Genomic DNA, 16,352 nt, shown 5'->3' on the forward strand with positions numbered 1-16,352 from the left:
TCATGTGAATTTCTGAGGCAGAAATACCCCCTCCAACTCCCTCTCAACATATTCAGTGATGCTGAAGCCTTCCTGCTCTGAGTGGGTGGAAGGCAAGCCGGGGATTCAGGGAGGTAGAACAGCACAGAGCCAGCCTCCAGCAGCAGGGGCCAGGAAGCCACTGTGAATGAGGGGACTTGGTGAAAATCTTGGGGGCGGAGTCTGAACTGCCCCAGGTTATGGAATCTGGAGAGTTGAGCCAATTTTTCTTGGGTCTCCTAAGGGCAGGAGAACTTCCTGCTGATTTAGGGTTATACTAGATTTTCAAGGAGCCTACAAGATAGTACTTTGTAATAAGTGTTATGAAAATGAATGGGAGTGAGGTAGTTTTCAAAGATCTGGCTTGCAGCCAAACAAAATGAGGGCAAAAATGTGCTTACTGCAAATAGGCAATTAAGAAAAGGGTTTTTCTTTTTAATTTATTTTTTATTCCAATGGGTTGGTTCATTGTAGAATAAAATGCTATTCCATTGTGCTTATACATGCACTTTCCTACTGGCATATATTAGAATCCATGAAAAATCAGTGAGGGAAAATCTGGTTACAACTCTTCATGGGCCCATGCTCTAACAACATTCTTAGAAATAAGACTTTCAGAGGAGATTGTGTTATATTTCTTATTCCACATATCTTTAGGGAACATCCTCCTGCAGATCGCTTCTTTCCTGGATTTCATCTTGGAACCCTTCTTCATATGCTTTTGCCTTCTCTCAGCCACAAATGGGAGCAGCACCCGCTCACCTGTGGGCCGCCACAGTGGATGGCTGTCCCATGCGGTGGCTGGGGGATTGCCCACCCGAGCCCCGCCCGCAGAGGTCGAATGGGCTGCCGCCTCAGACCTCTTCCTGCTGTCTTCGTGACCTGCCTCAGAGTTTCAGCCTCATCTTCCCCTGGGGACCTCAGACACTCTTCACTTCAGAGTTCTGTCAAGCTTTTCCAGTTCTGCGGAGACCTCTGTGAAGAGAAGCTCAGGGTAGCCTGAGGAGGCTTTTCTCCTGACATAGATGATAGAATCTCAGAATGCGAACCTTTCTGAATGTACTTTCTTCCACTCTGTTTAGAAAAGCATTTTTACTGTTAGCACACAGGGGTGGCATTGTCCTTCTCTTTTCATCTGCATGAAAAATAATGCAAGGCCCGCCACTGTGTGTGAATGCATTTATAAGTGTGTGTGTGTGTGTGTGTGTAGAAGGATATAGAAAAGGAGGAGGGGGAGGAAAGTTTAATGACTTCACTCATTAGCAAGCAATCACTTTTCACACAGGAAAATTAAGGACCTGACTTTAAAGGTATTATCTTTTGAATCAGTACATGCAATATCTACTGATTCCTTTCCAGTACTGCAAGCATTTATTTTTCTTACCTACTCACTAAAGCGTTTCCTTTTAGAGGGCGGTCAATGATGAAAAATGACAAAGCGCAAACTACAGAACTTGATTACTATACTGTGCCTCAGTACACTGTTTGTTTAAAGCCGGTGGGGTTGAGAGAAGGGATTTGAGGAATTCGTGGGTGAGGATGTGAACTGGGATTAAGGTCAGTCACAGATTAGGTCATGGTCCTTCTGTGCGTGGAAAGCTGGAGGACAATTTGAGAGAGTGCTCTGATAATGGATTTTAAATGCTCCGTGAATATGCACCTTTACTTTTTCACCCACAGCCTGTACCATTTAGACTCCTTATTGCAAGCTCTGTTTATTTTAAACAAAAAGGGAATTTATTGGAAGGATATTTGGGGCTCACAAAATCCGTGGGTTGCTAAAAAACAAACCTGGAAAATGAGAAGCAACCAGTCTCCTCGAGACCAGGCACCAGAACTATCCCATCCCAGGTAGCTGCTCTGCACAGCACCTACACAGCTGTGGCAAGTGCAACCCTGTACATCCTATCTTTTTCTCATGTGCTCAGGTCCAGATTTCTGGGAGTGAACATTTCCTTGGCTCAGCCTAACCAAAAGGCCTCCCCAAGAAGCCTGAACAGAGAAGGGGGAGAGGGAGGACTGAGCCACCATGGCATCCAGTGTGGGTGGCAGTAGGTGGCAATTTCCCTTCTCACGAAGACCATAAAAATTGAGACTCTCCAAAAAGTGAGATTGGGGTGCAGACAGGAAGATGGTAGGAAGTTGGAGGCTGTTGAGCTAAAATGTAATTCCCATCCAGCTCGTGTCTCCTAACTTGGCCAGAAGGGATTGGGATACTACAGCAACCTTTCCGGCTTCTTCCGGAATGGGGCCTCTTCTTCCCTCAGCTCCAGATCTGGTCCCACCTTTGCCACATATCTGGGGGCAGCTGTCCAGGTATCTTCTGTTTGCTTACCTGTTAAATGAAGGTAACAATATCTGTCTCAGAGTGTTATTGTGAGGGTGAAATGGGGTATTTGTGAAGTGTCTAGTATTGTGCCTGGTGCTGAGTAGTGTTCCACTGGTGTGATGTGATTTCCTTCACTGCTGTCTCCCAAAGGGCAGTGTGCGTGCGTCTGTGCACCTGTTGTCATTTTATTTATTCAGCAAGTGCTTATTGAATGCCACTCTCCTTATTTCTTTCAGTTTATCAAGAACTGGTGGAGACTGTGCCCAGGAATGTTACTACTTACCGGTTGTGCAGCTCTGGGTAAGATATTTAACCTCTCTGAGATGCAGTGCAGCTGTCTGTAAGAGGAGGTAGTAATCAGAGCTTTGTTGGAGAATTCTTCTCAGCATTAAATGCACCAATCCATGGAAAGTATTTAGCACAGTGCCTTGCAATAGGAAACACTCAATACATATTAATTCTTAATAAGAACCCAAAGAGTTTAAAGATTTTTTTCTTTTATATCTTCAGCCTCTTCTCTCAGAGTAATATATTCTACACGTTTACCGCAGGCTCTTGGTTCTAAATGCAGCTTCTTTTCTGAAGACCCAAGTGACCACCATATACACTAGAGCTGGAAGGATATTAGGAGTGTTGTAGTTCAACCTCTTTGCTGTGCAAAGGAGGAACGGAGGCTTGTCAGTGGAAGATTTGCTGACTCCCAGTCTAGTGCTCCATCAACCCCATCTCCCTGGGTTGATTATCATCAGTAGCAGAAGGCTTCATTTCTCTTTTTATCTCACCTGAAAGCAAAAAAATCAGATGTTGATCTGAGGCAGGGTTCAGCCACCATGGGATTTGGCTGCATACTTGACCATTTTTCTTCCGGCAGCTTGTGATGAAAGTGATCAGGCTGTGTAGTCAGGTAAGGCCTGACAGCCTCACCTTATCTAATCACTGCTGTCTTCTTGTGGCACACTGCCATGCGTAGGAAGTGCATGTGGCACTTGGAAGATGTGGGCTTGTTTTTATTTCCTATCATCCTTTAAGTGGTTAGTTAACATTCTGGCTATTATTCCTTGGAGAGTCTCCTTGGCATTACCAATTGCCATGTTTTCTTGTGGAATTAAATTTGTTTCAAATTCCTTTTCTCATGCCATGGCAGCTTGCATTTTTCTAAGCTGACTCTAGCTTATTTTCTGGCTTTAGATAGAATCCATTCAGATCTTTCTGTATTTGAGCACAACCTTTGCCTAGTCAAAATAAAACATCTACTAATATAACGCTCATTTTCTATTCCAAGTTATTAATAAAATTTTTATTGAGACCAGAGAGAATAGACCTGCTGCCAAATATCTTGTCTCAGTTCGATACTGGGCCATTTCTCCATTTGCTTTGTTTAAAATAGTTTAGCCAATATTTAATTTATTTGACAATGTTTATTTTCAATATAATTTAAATTTGCTTCAGATAGAACTTTATTAAATGCTACATCATATGCTTTATTAATGCCCTCCACATATAATTCTGTATTATTTCCTAAACAGACTTTATAATTTTTCCAAGAGAAGCTATTGTATTTTATATAGGACAATTTGTTTTAATAAATGCTTGATATTGTTCTGCTATTGCTTGGGATTTTAAAATTACTTTTCTTCAAAGTAGTTGTTTTAAATTAACAATTGCATTTGGGGTAGATATTTGAAGATTATAGTGTCCATTTTTCTTATGCTTTTAAACATATATAAGGGTTTGTGAATTATAAACATTCATAAATAAACATTTCCTTACCAACTTTGAAAATTAGATAATTCTTTAAAAATTGATGTTTTCATAAAGACTGTGATTTCTTTCCAGCAAGGTCCTTTTTGGACTTTAGGAACTGAGGATTTTTTGTTATTGTTATAATTTGTCTAACTCTGTAATATACTTCAAATTACCCTTCAATTTTATTTTTAAAGACAGATTTAAAAATGACTGAACCTAGAGTATAAGCTTTTTAAAAAATGTCGCTCATTCTGTGCATGCATGTATTAATATTGTGTATTTTTCTACAATTTTTATTTTCTGATTTACTGATGAAAAGATAGGATTTCTTAGGTGGCTCTCATCAATGTGAGACTTAATGCAATTACCACGTACACATTTTCTTTGGGTTTATTTTTGTGCTCACTGACTTGAGATTGATCTTTGTATAACTTGGGACTTTGATGGCAAGCAATGGGCTGTGAACAGTTTAATGTGTCCATTCATACAGCATCATGAGACCTACACCATCTATACAGTCAGTTTCATTTCTCTCTTCCCTGGGCGTGTAAAATCAGCATCCACTGCAATTGTCCTTTCCTGTTTTCAACTACATACTATCTTATTGGACTAGAGATTTTTTTTCCCCAAAATTTATCCACATCACCTCTAGATACTTGGCAAAATCATATTCCTTTATAGGTCTAAACATATAGTATTGATATTTGAAAAATAATTTGTATGTGCTATGCTGTCTTTCAACTTATTTTGTGTTGATTAGTTAAAATTCAATATTGATCAATTGATACTATGTTTGTGATAAACACTCTTAACATTTAATCTGAGCTGATTAGGTAACATTTTCAACTTTCCATATTCAGCTTCATAAGGTTCTCACATCTTTTGTATATGAGAGTATAATAACCTGACTTTTTTTTTTCACAGAATTTAAGTTTTTTGATTAAGCTTTCTTATGCAGCATTAAATAAATATACACTGAAATTTTGGAATTAAATGTGCAGACAATCTTGTCTTTTGTCTCTCGCTTACTTGTATATGTAAGTTCCTTTTCCTCACCTGACACTTGTATCTAGCACTTTATTAAAATCAAACTCTCCTTAATGAAAAAAAACAAACAAATGAGCAAAATAGAACCAGAGGCATGGAAACAAAAAACAGACTGACAGTTACCAGAGGGGAGGGGGAAGGGGAAGAAGGGAAGAAAGAAAGGGAAGGATCTAGTCAAGGAACGTGCATGAATGACCCATGGACTTGAACAACAGGGCGGGGATTGACTGTGGAAGAAGTGGGGTGGGTGGGACAGGAAGGAGCAATGGGGGAAAAAATGGGACAACAATAATAGAACAGCAATAAAAAAAAAGAAGAGTAAAGCACAGGAAACAAAAAACCAAGCTGCTCTGAGTTAACTTTCATTTCCACCAAAAATGTTCAATCCTTGATTTTCTAAACTCCTCTTTCTTTGTTCTCCCTCAAAGGGCTTTCTTTCCCGTTTTCCTTTTCTTCTTCTCCTTCTTTTTTATTTTTTGAAAATAATGTAGTGAAAAACCATTGAATGCATGAAGTCTTTTCAAATGCTACCAAGAAGTAACCATTCATAGAACAGCCTTCTGGAATGAAAGGCACCAGGATGAAATGTAAAACAAGGCCATCCCTTGTGTTGCCTATTTCAGCTTCACAAGGTGATCCTCACACCTTGGATGAGGGGAAAGGTCTGTTGGGGTTGACATTTGCTGTGACACTGTGCTGACCACTTGGCACACTTTTTGGGGATCTGGGTTCCTTGATATCTGGTTCTAGTTTAAAAGTCATTGATTATCAACACAGCTCAAAATATCACAATTTTTTTTTGTGTGTGGTAAAATATATATAACAGAACATTTAACTTTTCAACCACTTTTAGGTGTACAGTTGAATGGCTTTAGGTACATTTGCATTATTGGGTGGCCATCACCACCATCCATTACCAGAACTGTTTTCATTTTGTAACACTGAAACTCCATACCCATTGAACAGTAATCCCCAGTCCCTCCTTCCCCCAGCTCCTGGCCACCACCAGCCCGCTTTCCGTCTCTTTGAATTTGACTACTCCATGTACCTCACATGAGTGGAATCATAGTGTCGGTTATTTTGGTTCTGACTTATTTTGCTCAGGTATAATTCTTTAAGGTTCATCCATGTTGTAACATGTGTCAGAATTTCTTTCCTTTTAAAGGCTGAATGATACAAAAAAATGTATATACCACATTTAAAAAAATCCATTCATCTGTCATTGAACATTTGGGTTGCTTCCACCTTTTGACTATTCTGAATAGTACTGCTGTGAGCATTGGTGGACAAATATCAGTTCAAGTCCCAGGTTTTAGTTCTTTTGGGTATGTACAGAAAAGGAATTGCTGGATCATATGGTAATTCTATGTGTGGAATTTTTTGAGAAAACCATGACTTTGTTTTTACCTGTAAGATGATCATTTATTCCTATCATATTCCCTGGTTAGCAAAACTTTACCTTCTGTGACTTCTGAATTTTTTAACAAGTACAAAACCCTGGTAAAATAAAGGACTGAATTACTAAACTCCTGGTTTAGTAATTTTTTAAAAAGGTATAAAATTAACATTTAAAAACAACAAGCTATAGTTTCTCTCTGTAATAACAGTTTAGCAGACTAAAGCAAAGTATTTTTTTCAAAATAATAATTTTAAAACTAAACTTTTTATATAATTATCTTTTGGAAATGTCTTAATATTTCAAATTTTGTAAGTATTTTTGCTGTTTATAAAGCTACTTTGAAAGGAAACAAGAGGTATGATATCTTGATGAGCATAAGTTGTAGGTTTGCTGTTTTAAAACTCATCAAATGCTAAAGGTTTGAACTTATAAAGCAAGTTGACTGAAAGATAATTATATGCATTGTCAAAAATTCTTGGATTGATCAAAGGTTTTTTTTAAATGAGCCCCCTGGTGTACTTTAAAAAAGGATTTGATTTATTAATAATTTTCTAAGAAGGCATTATAAAGACTTTATAATAAAATTGCCTTGATTTGTAGTTAAAGTAATTAGAATTTGTGATATTTGTACAGGGGTCATGAAGTTGGCTTTTTTTGCAAATGTTGTTTGGGGGAATATAAAAGCCTGTTAACAAGACTATATAAACAAACTTCCGAAGGAAAATGATTGCCTGTTGAAGAGAGCCAAAGTATTTTCAAGCATGTAAAAACTAGTAACTGAGGGACAAACTGCCATTTTAGTGTTCTGTAGAGGTTAACAATGCTTATGCCAAAGCTTCGAGCCATTCTTTAATTTTTTTATTAAAGTATATTTTATTGATTATGGTGTTACAGTTGTCCCAATTTCTTTTCCCTTTTCTCTTCTCTGCCCAGTAACCCCCTTCCCTCCAGCAATCTCACCCCCCTTAGTTCATGTCATGGGTCATGCATATAAGTTCTTTGGCTTCACCCTTTCCTATATTATTCATAACTTACCCCTGTCTGTTTTGTACCAACCAGTTATGCTTCTTAATCCCTGCAGCATTTCTCCCCCTTCCCTATCCCAGCTGATAATCCTCCAAATTATCCCCATATCTATGATTCTGTTCCTGTTCTGGTCATTTGCTTATTGTTTGTTTTTGTTTTTACTTTTTAGATTCTATTGTTGATAGTTCTGAGTTTGTTGTCATTTTAATGTTCATAGTTTTGATATTCTTTTTCTTAAATAAGTCCCTTCAACATTTCATATAATAAGGGCTTTGTGATGATGAACCCCTTTAGCTTTACCTTGTGTGGGAAGCACTTTTTCTGCCCTTTCATTCTGAATGATAGCTTTGCTGGATAGAGTAATCTTGGTTGTAGGTCCTTGCTTTTCATCACTTTGATTACTTCTCGCCAGTCCCTTCTTGCCTGTGAAGTTTCTTTTGAGAAATCAGCTGACATTTGTATGGAAACTCTGTTGTAGATAACTCTCTGCTTTTCTCTTGCTGCTCTTAAAATTCTCTCTTTATCTTTGGCATTTTAATTATGATGTGTCTTGGTATGGACCTCTTTGGGTCTAGCTTGTTTGGGACTCTGTGCTTCCTGGACTTATATGTGTATTTCTTTCACCAAATTTGGGAAGTTTTTCTTCATTATTTTTTCATGTAAGTTTTCAATTTCTTGTTCTTCCTCTTCTCCTTCTGGCACCGCTATGATTCGACTGTTGACATGTTTAAAGTAGTCTCAGAGGTTCTTAAGCCTCTCCTCATTTTTTAAAAATTCTTGTTTCCTGTACTGGTTGACTGTTTATTTCTTTATTATGTTCCAAATCATTGGTTTGAACCCTGGTTTCTTTCCTTTCACCATCGGTTTTGTGTGGATTTTCCTTCATTTCACTTAGCCTAACCTTCACTTCTTCCCTTATGCATTTGCCATATTTAAGCATATCTGTCAAGCCTGTGAGCATCTTTATCACCAGTGTTTTGAACTCTATGTCTGTTAGGTTGTCTATCTCCTTGTCTGTTAGGTTGGCTATCTCCTCGTCACTTAGTTCTCCCACTGGAACCTTGATCCATTCCCTCTTTTAGGCCATTCTTCTTTGTCTCCTCAACTTGACAGCCTCCTGTGTTTGCCTCTGTGTCTTAGGTAGAGCTGTTGCACCTGTTACATTGTAAAGGGTGGAGCCTTAGGCATTTGTCAGTATGGGGCAATCCATTTCACTGGCGCTGTATGTGGGGGAGGGGTCATAGAGGTAAATATGCTGCTTGCTCAGCACTCGCCACTTTTCCAGGCACTTCTCCCACTTCCGTATGGGACTGGTTTCCCTCTAGCTGTTGCCCTGGTTGTGACTCCCAGGGTGGTTGGATTTGCAGACGTTCTTGGAATGTGGGGTCCTTCTAAACAAACAGACTGCTGAGAGACTGGTAGTTTCCTCCTCCACCTCAACCCTTACTGGTTTTCACACTCAGAAGCAAGGATGCTTTATTTTCCCTGGCGCTGAAACTGTGAGTTGCGCAGTCTTGTCTGGTGTTGGGAACACTTCCCAGGTGTCCCTCCCTACTTTTTTAAATGTGTGACTATGCTTTCAGCCGGCTGGACACAGCTGCTGTTGCTGCTGCCACCACATTCTCTCTGCCCCAGCTCCACCCCTCCTACTGTCTGGATGAGTATTTCTTCTTTATATATTTGTTTTTTGGACTTTAATGCAGCTCAGTTTTTAGGGACTTCTGGTTGTCTCCAGTTTTGAGGTAGTTATATTCTTTCTTAGTTGTGGAGGGAGATGCAGTATGTCTACCTACACCTCCATCTTGGCTAGAAGTCTCTCAAGTCATTCTTACTGATTAATACATTAATGGGCTTTTTGCTAGGCAACATTTACTTAGCACAGTTGTACATGTTCGTATAAAATGGCATTTCTTGAATATCCAGTTTGGGGAAAATAAAGGGAAAAATTACACTTTTCTTGAGTTTTCTCTGGTACTATGTTCAGATTAGTGCTTTCTGAATGCTTGAAATGAAAGCTTTCCTCCTGAGTTATCAAAGAATTTCTACTTTATTTTCTAATTATGGTCTATAGTCACAGCTGCTGCGAAAGAATGGGATCTGGCTGATGTAAATTTCAGAGAAGGAGCAAAAAGTCAGTTGGATTCCCTGTAGAACAGGATTTTTGGTTTTGGGAATAGACATTTACCAACATCTGTTTCAAAAGGGAAATAGAAGCCCACCCTAGAAGTCTAAGGGTCATCAGGAAATAGACAAACATCAGGATATTATATTAAAGCACATCTGTCTCCACTTTGGCATGGAAAGCCTATATTTAGATATTATTTTAAGAGCTGTGTTTAGAAATGCTGATAAAGTGAATTCCACACTCATATTTTGGTCAACTGTTTTTTTTTTTTTTTTTTTTTCTTTCACAGATGTGCACACTTGGTACTGTAGTCTGAAATATATGTTCTACCAAGACCAATGTTTAAAAAAATAAAAATGTGGAATTTCTCTTACAGTCTGGCTTATAAACTTCAGCGCAGACATTGAATAGTTTATATATCCTTGATGGAAAGTCTTGTCATCGTTATTTTACCTCGTGTGCATACATGCATGTGTATTTTACTGTCTTTGCCTAGAACCTCCTCTGTCCGCATGCTGTATAGTACTTACTGTTCTTTAATTACCCAGTTGTTCTGCATGCTGTAGTACTGTTCTTTAATTACCCAGTTGTTTGAAGGTCTGGAGTGGCCCTGGAGGATTAGTGGTTGTTTGAATCCAATCTGGTAGCAACCTTTCGCAGACCTAAATTTTTAGCTGTGAATTGTCATAGGAAAAGAACTGTATGACCCTGAGATGTGGGTCAGCTGATGTCAGCTGTCCAGGGTTCTGCATGCAGATTTGAGCTGGTTGTGGTTGTACCCACTGTGCATGCTGAAGCCAAATTTTGGCACAGTTATGGAGACACGCAAAGCATCGTCCATTTCATAATTCTACACTTGTATGGCCTATTATAGGTTCGGTTTACAGTTATCATGAGACATTTAGTGTAGTTTTTGATTCTTACTACATAAAATTTATTTGTAGTTTTTCTCTTCTCTTCCTAGTCACTGGTTTGCTCTGTCATTTTGAAGAAAACTAAGAGGTAATTTTTGTTCCCATCGTAACTTATGTTTGGAAGCCTGCTGAACCTGTTAGGAATAGCAAGAATTTCCCTGTAAGGTTGAAAAGAACAACTAAAGAAATATGATTGGCTTTGTTGCCGAAAAAAAAGAAGTATTATTTAGGTATTAAGAACTGGAGAAAGCCTCAGTTTGGCACTAATATTGCATGTCTTTAACATCTTTTTATAACATCCTTTATAATAAAAAGAGCAGGTCTCAGGTTCAGAGTCTTAAATTCAAGTGAGAATTTAATAATATCATCGTGCTTTGATTTCTTTACAGTTTGCTTCGGTTTATGGCAAATAGTATAATTTTTTAAATAGCTGTTGTCCTATAGGTAGCACAGAGATTTATATTTGCCCAGTTCCTCCTGGCCCCAGACTGGCTGTGGTCATGTCATACACTTGAAGTCAGGATAGTAATGTTCTCATGAAGCCTTTTCCTTTGTAGAAGTGGGATCAGGTTAAATAAAACTACTTTTCCCAGCAACAGTGTTTTTATATACAGAAAAAGATAAAATGGAAGAAAAAAAGATTAATAATATTCAATGTAATTTTGATGACAGTTTCTCAGACTTTCCTTGTCTTTGAGGAAAACTGGTCAGGTATTTTATAGACTGTTCCTCACGTGCATTTGTCCAATATTTTTCAAGGATTTAAATATTTTATTTACTTACTTTAGAGAGAGGGGAGGGGAGTGAGAAAGAGAAGGAGAGGAGCGTCAATATGTGGTGGCCTCTCACCCACCCCCAACTGGGGACCTGGACCACAACCCAGGCATGTGCCCTGATTGGGAAACGAACCAGCAACCCTTTGGTTTGCAGGCCAGTGATCAGTCCACTGAGCCACACCAGCCAGGGCTCTGATTTTTTTTAACTTTATTGTTGCATAATTGACAAATAAACAAATTTCTTAATATATTGTATAAAAATGAATAAAATTCGAGCTTTTCTAATTTTTAATTAGAGAGAGAGGAGAGTGCAGAAATTTGTCTACTAACATTTAACGCTAAACTTCCCCCACTTCCTATCTTTGTCATTTTAGTCAAGTTATTGAATCTCTCAGCCTCAATTTCCTCATCTATAAAATGGGCACAATAATAATATTCACCTCAGAGAGTGGTTGTGAAGTTAAATGTCCAAATCAATGTAAAATGTTTAGAACAGCACCTGGTACATAGAACAGTTGTTTCGCATTGTGATTTTCTTTTATTGGAAGAACCATGTGACTGATTGAGCTCTAAAGTCTCTGAATTCTAATGTTTTTATGCTACATATTTCTAGAGTGTAATTCAGAAAGCCAAATTTAACAAGAACTATTCAATTAATATATCTAGTAGTATTTATTTTACTTGCTTACTAACTTTATGGTTTTTAAAATTATGGTTGACATTTTATATATTAGTTTCAGGTGTATAACATAGTGACAGCACATTTATACACCTTATGATGTGATCACCTTGATATGTACGATAACTGTCACCATACTAAGTTTTTATGATATTATTGACTATATTCCCTTGTTGTACATTATGTCCCCATGACTTATTTATTTTATAACTGGAAGTTAGTACCTCTTATTTACTAACTTTAAGTTCTATAAAATGTTGATAACTGTGTACCTGTCACTGTGGTGTTCTGTTTCTCAATGGGACTAGTCTCTGAGAAGTTGAGTCAAAATGTTTTGGAAGTAACACCAGAGAAAATAAGTCTAGGCTTTGTTGACTATCCCTATTTGTTGTGAAAATGTCTGACAAATAGGGTTAACACGTGCACAGAGAACCCACCTTCCTTGATATCATACATTGTGCTTTTTATTCTATTTTAGAAACAATAGTGTCTACACCACAGTGCATAGTGCTGTAGTATTTAATTAACTGAAGTCCCTTGATTTCGTCACTACCTCCGGGTCCTCGACCCCTGACCTTTTTGGCTCCAGAAAGGCTGCAGGTACAGATCTATTTACCTGTCAAGAAGCTGATATCAAGTCTCCTCTGCCCCACTCCTACCCCTTTTCAGTAAACAATACATTCTAATATAAAATAGATGGGATGATAGCTTATCAGGTAAACTGCCAAGACCCCGGGGTCTCTGTCTTCTTGGAAAATTACTAAGCCACATTTAATACTGTAGACATCAACTTCCTGAATCTCAGACTTAGCCTGCCCTTTTGGTATTAAGCAGCACTGCTGATATGATCTATGTTAAAGGCAGAAAAGAAATGAGGATTTATAGCCTACTGTTTTAAAATAAGCACAGGCAAATCTGTTGGAGAAATTCGTCACATTTTAAAATTCAGAAGAATGTGAAAATAAGCACAAACAGATAACTGTGAATGCAGAGATGATATATGCCTTTGGCACACATTCTTTATTAAATAAGAATTAGAGTAGATGCTAAGAAGACTCAAGGTGTTATATATACTCTATCTCGAAAGTTAACTGCCATTTAAAAATAATTCAGTAGAGTGGCTAAGAGTGGCTTTTGAAACAGGCTGTCTGAGTTGGAAATCTCAGCTGCACCATTAATTAGTCATGCTATTCAGAACATGCTACCTCACTCACTGTGATTTTACTTCTACATCTGTATCTATAGCTGTACAGCAAACTATCCCAATATTTAGGGGCCTAAAGCAATGAGCCTCTTATTAAATCTCATGATTTTGTGAGTCAGAAATTTAGGCAGCACTTTCCTGGCAATTCTGCTCCACGTGGCATTGACTGGGTCATTCGGTAGTTTTCAGCTGGCAGCTGCTCTGGTCTAGATGTTTCAAGAAGAATCCCCTCATTGTCTGGCACCTTGATGGGCCGAGCTGGAAGGCTGGGCTCAGCTATACCCCTTTCCCTCTCTGAATGGGCTTCCAGACTCTCCAGGAGGTGTCTCCTGCAGAGCAGTTGCGCTTCTTACAGTGGCAGCCCAGCGCTCTGAAAGTGAGTGTACAGGAGACAAGAAAGGGCAACTTGAGGTTTGGACCTGGAAATTGTCACTGCATTACTTCCCCCACAAATCACTGGCCAAAGCAGTCACAGAGTCTGCCCAGATTCAGCTTCACGTCGTAATGGGAGGAGTGTCAAAGAATTTGTGGCCCTTATTAAGCACCTATTACAGGCTGAATGTTCTGTGTTAGATGTTATTACGTATGTCCGTACATATTATATATATGCATAATTTTAAAAATAAAATTTATAATATATATATTTGTATAGTGTCTGACATGTACACAGGCTATAAACTGGTGTATATCTATGTTTTATCTCTGTTTCATAACTAGTAGTCGATGTGGCTATTATCAATTTCAGATTTCAAGTTTCTTAGTATTTGCACAGAAAATCACTTTCCTTACTCCAAGAAATAAGAGAATCTCTGCAGGAAAAATTCTTTTATTTAGATGTTTTCTTTTAAATACAATTAAACATCACTAAACACTAGAGCAACTGTGTGTTGATTCCTGGGTAGCAGGTAGCACTCAGCCTTGGAGAGGAGAGCCAGAACATCAGGTGGTATGTTTCACAGAGAACAGAGAACACTGGAAGAATTACTTTAGAAATCATTTTGCAGTTTTGCACATTCAAGTCTCCACTTAAGAAGACACAATGTAATCAATAATGGAGAGTAAGCTTCCATGATGAAAGATCGAGAGAAAGAAGGTGGTGCTTCCCAAGAAGAAAGACTTTCAAATACAAAACAGGGTCACACGTGAAAAGGTTATTGTGACAAATGTGCCAAAGTGATATACAGAGGCTAAGGATCTAGAAAATAAATGGAAAACCCTGTAAATAGAAATATCAGAGGCAGCCTACACTTAGAAGAAAAAGGGTTAGAGCAAAGAATGAGGGCAAAGAACCATAAGAGGTTTCAGGCAGAATAACTGCACCGCAACAGAGATGCTACTCAGAACTTGTGACTTTACAAAGCTGTTAGCATAACATTTCTGTGCCGGAGATGGAGCACTTGCCAACAGAAGGGTACAGGAAGGGAGACGCTCAATCAGGTTTAGGCAGCAGCTACACTAGAGTGTAATTCTTTTTTTTATTTTCCCTTAAAGTTGAAACCTGAACGCACCTAACTAAAAAGTCATTCCAAACAGTGAAGTAATTCTCCATTTTTTGCACCTAACTCATTCAGGTGAGTTTGACTTAACTGTACCATGCTGATATAAAAACCATTCAAAATTATCCTAGAAAGCAAAGCACAGAAAGGTTGTGGGTTACAGCTTACGGACTGGCATGGTCCCTGCGCAGGGCATGCTCTGTCTGCTGGGTCAGATGTCTGGTGCTCTGCTCCTCTCCGGCCTCCCTGAGGTCCTGTCTCATTGCTGGGACTTCTGTTCCTACATTTACTGCTGAAATGTATTGGATAGGAGAACTTCATTTCTACCAACTGTGTTCACAATCTGATTGCCTTATTCATTTTGTTTTTCATTTGGGTTGTCCAGTGTTTTCCCTAATTGATTTGTATGAACTCTTCGTAAATTAAGGAAATTGGCCCTTTTTGTATGCAGGGTAGGGCAAAAGAAGGTTTACAATTGTTAGTATAGAAAATAATAATACAATAATTAATAAATAGTAATATGAAAATAAACTCTGTGTTTTGGGTACTCACAACTGTAAACTTATTTCACCCTACCCTGTGTGTTGCAAATATGTTCTGCATTTGTCATCATCTGACTTTATGATATATTTTTTCCTAAACAGATGTTTGGATAGATTTGATTAAATGAACATTTTAATTTCTCTTATGGTGTCTAAGCTTTTGCCTAGAAAGCATTTCTTATTCTAAGATATAAATAAATTTATCTATTTTCTTTTATTTCCATAATAGGTTTATTTCTTTTTAAATCACTGATTAATCTGAAGTTGCAGTTTAAAAATCTCTGATTAATTTGCATTTACTTGCTGTAAACACTGAGGAAGACATTTATTTTTTTGGAAATGGTTAGCTAGTTTTCATATTGGAATTTACAGATTATTCATTTTCCCATTTTGATTTAAATATTCTAAATTGCCATTTGAATTAGAGTCTATTTCTGGATTCACTATTCTGTTTTTTAAACTTCTCATTTTCTCTTTAACATCAAACTGTTTTTAATTATTGTAGTTCTATAACACATTTTATTATCATAGTTTTCCTCTATGTAAACAAGGTTCAAGTAATATAATGGAAGAAAAAATCTCATTTACAATATTAATAAAAGAATGATTCTGGGACAAACTTAAAATATGCAGACCCATATAAAGAAAAAGTTTAAAATTATACTGAGAACATAAGAGGAAGCTTAAAGACATGCCTTGATCTTGGATATAAAGGCTCAGCAGTGTGAAACTTCTGTTTTCCTTCAATAAATCTATAAATTTAATACAATGCCAATGAAAATACTCACAAGATTTTGAGGGAAACGTAACAAAATGTTGCCAATGCTCTCCCAGAGGAACAAGCATTCAAGAATGGCTGCAAAATTCCTCTTCATTTTTATAACCTTATTAATTTTCTCTTTTATCCTCATTTAGGCTTTTAAAGGCTTACAGAGGTGACTCATGCTTATGATGAAATGACTCAAACATTACAGAGGTGTAGTACTAAAACTAACAGCTGACAGTGAAGGGGTGTGCTAAGTGGTAGGCCCTGTTCCAAGTGTTATTTGGA

General features: G+C 37.8%; 1 long non-coding RNA gene across 1 annotated transcript; it reads right to left on the reverse strand.

The window, feature by feature from the left end:
- Positions 1–482: 482 nt before the first annotated feature.
- LOC150016844 (uncharacterized) lies at positions 483–16,238 on the reverse strand. The gene is made up of 3 exons (XR_016510072.1): positions 16,090–16,238; positions 2,631–3,129; positions 483–1,092 (listed from the first exon to the last, which is right to left on the reverse strand). It is a non-coding gene; the product is annotated as an uncharacterized LOC150016844 (long non-coding RNA).
- Between the last annotated feature and the right edge of the window lie 114 nt (positions 16,239–16,352).

Source organism: Furipterus horrens, unplaced genomic scaffold (assembly GCF_987537825.1).
Source record: "Furipterus horrens unplaced genomic scaffold, mFurHor1.1.pri manual_scaffold_3, whole genome shotgun sequence".
Classification (NCBI taxonomy): Eukaryota; Metazoa; Chordata; class Mammalia; order Chiroptera; family Furipteridae; genus Furipterus; species Furipterus horrens.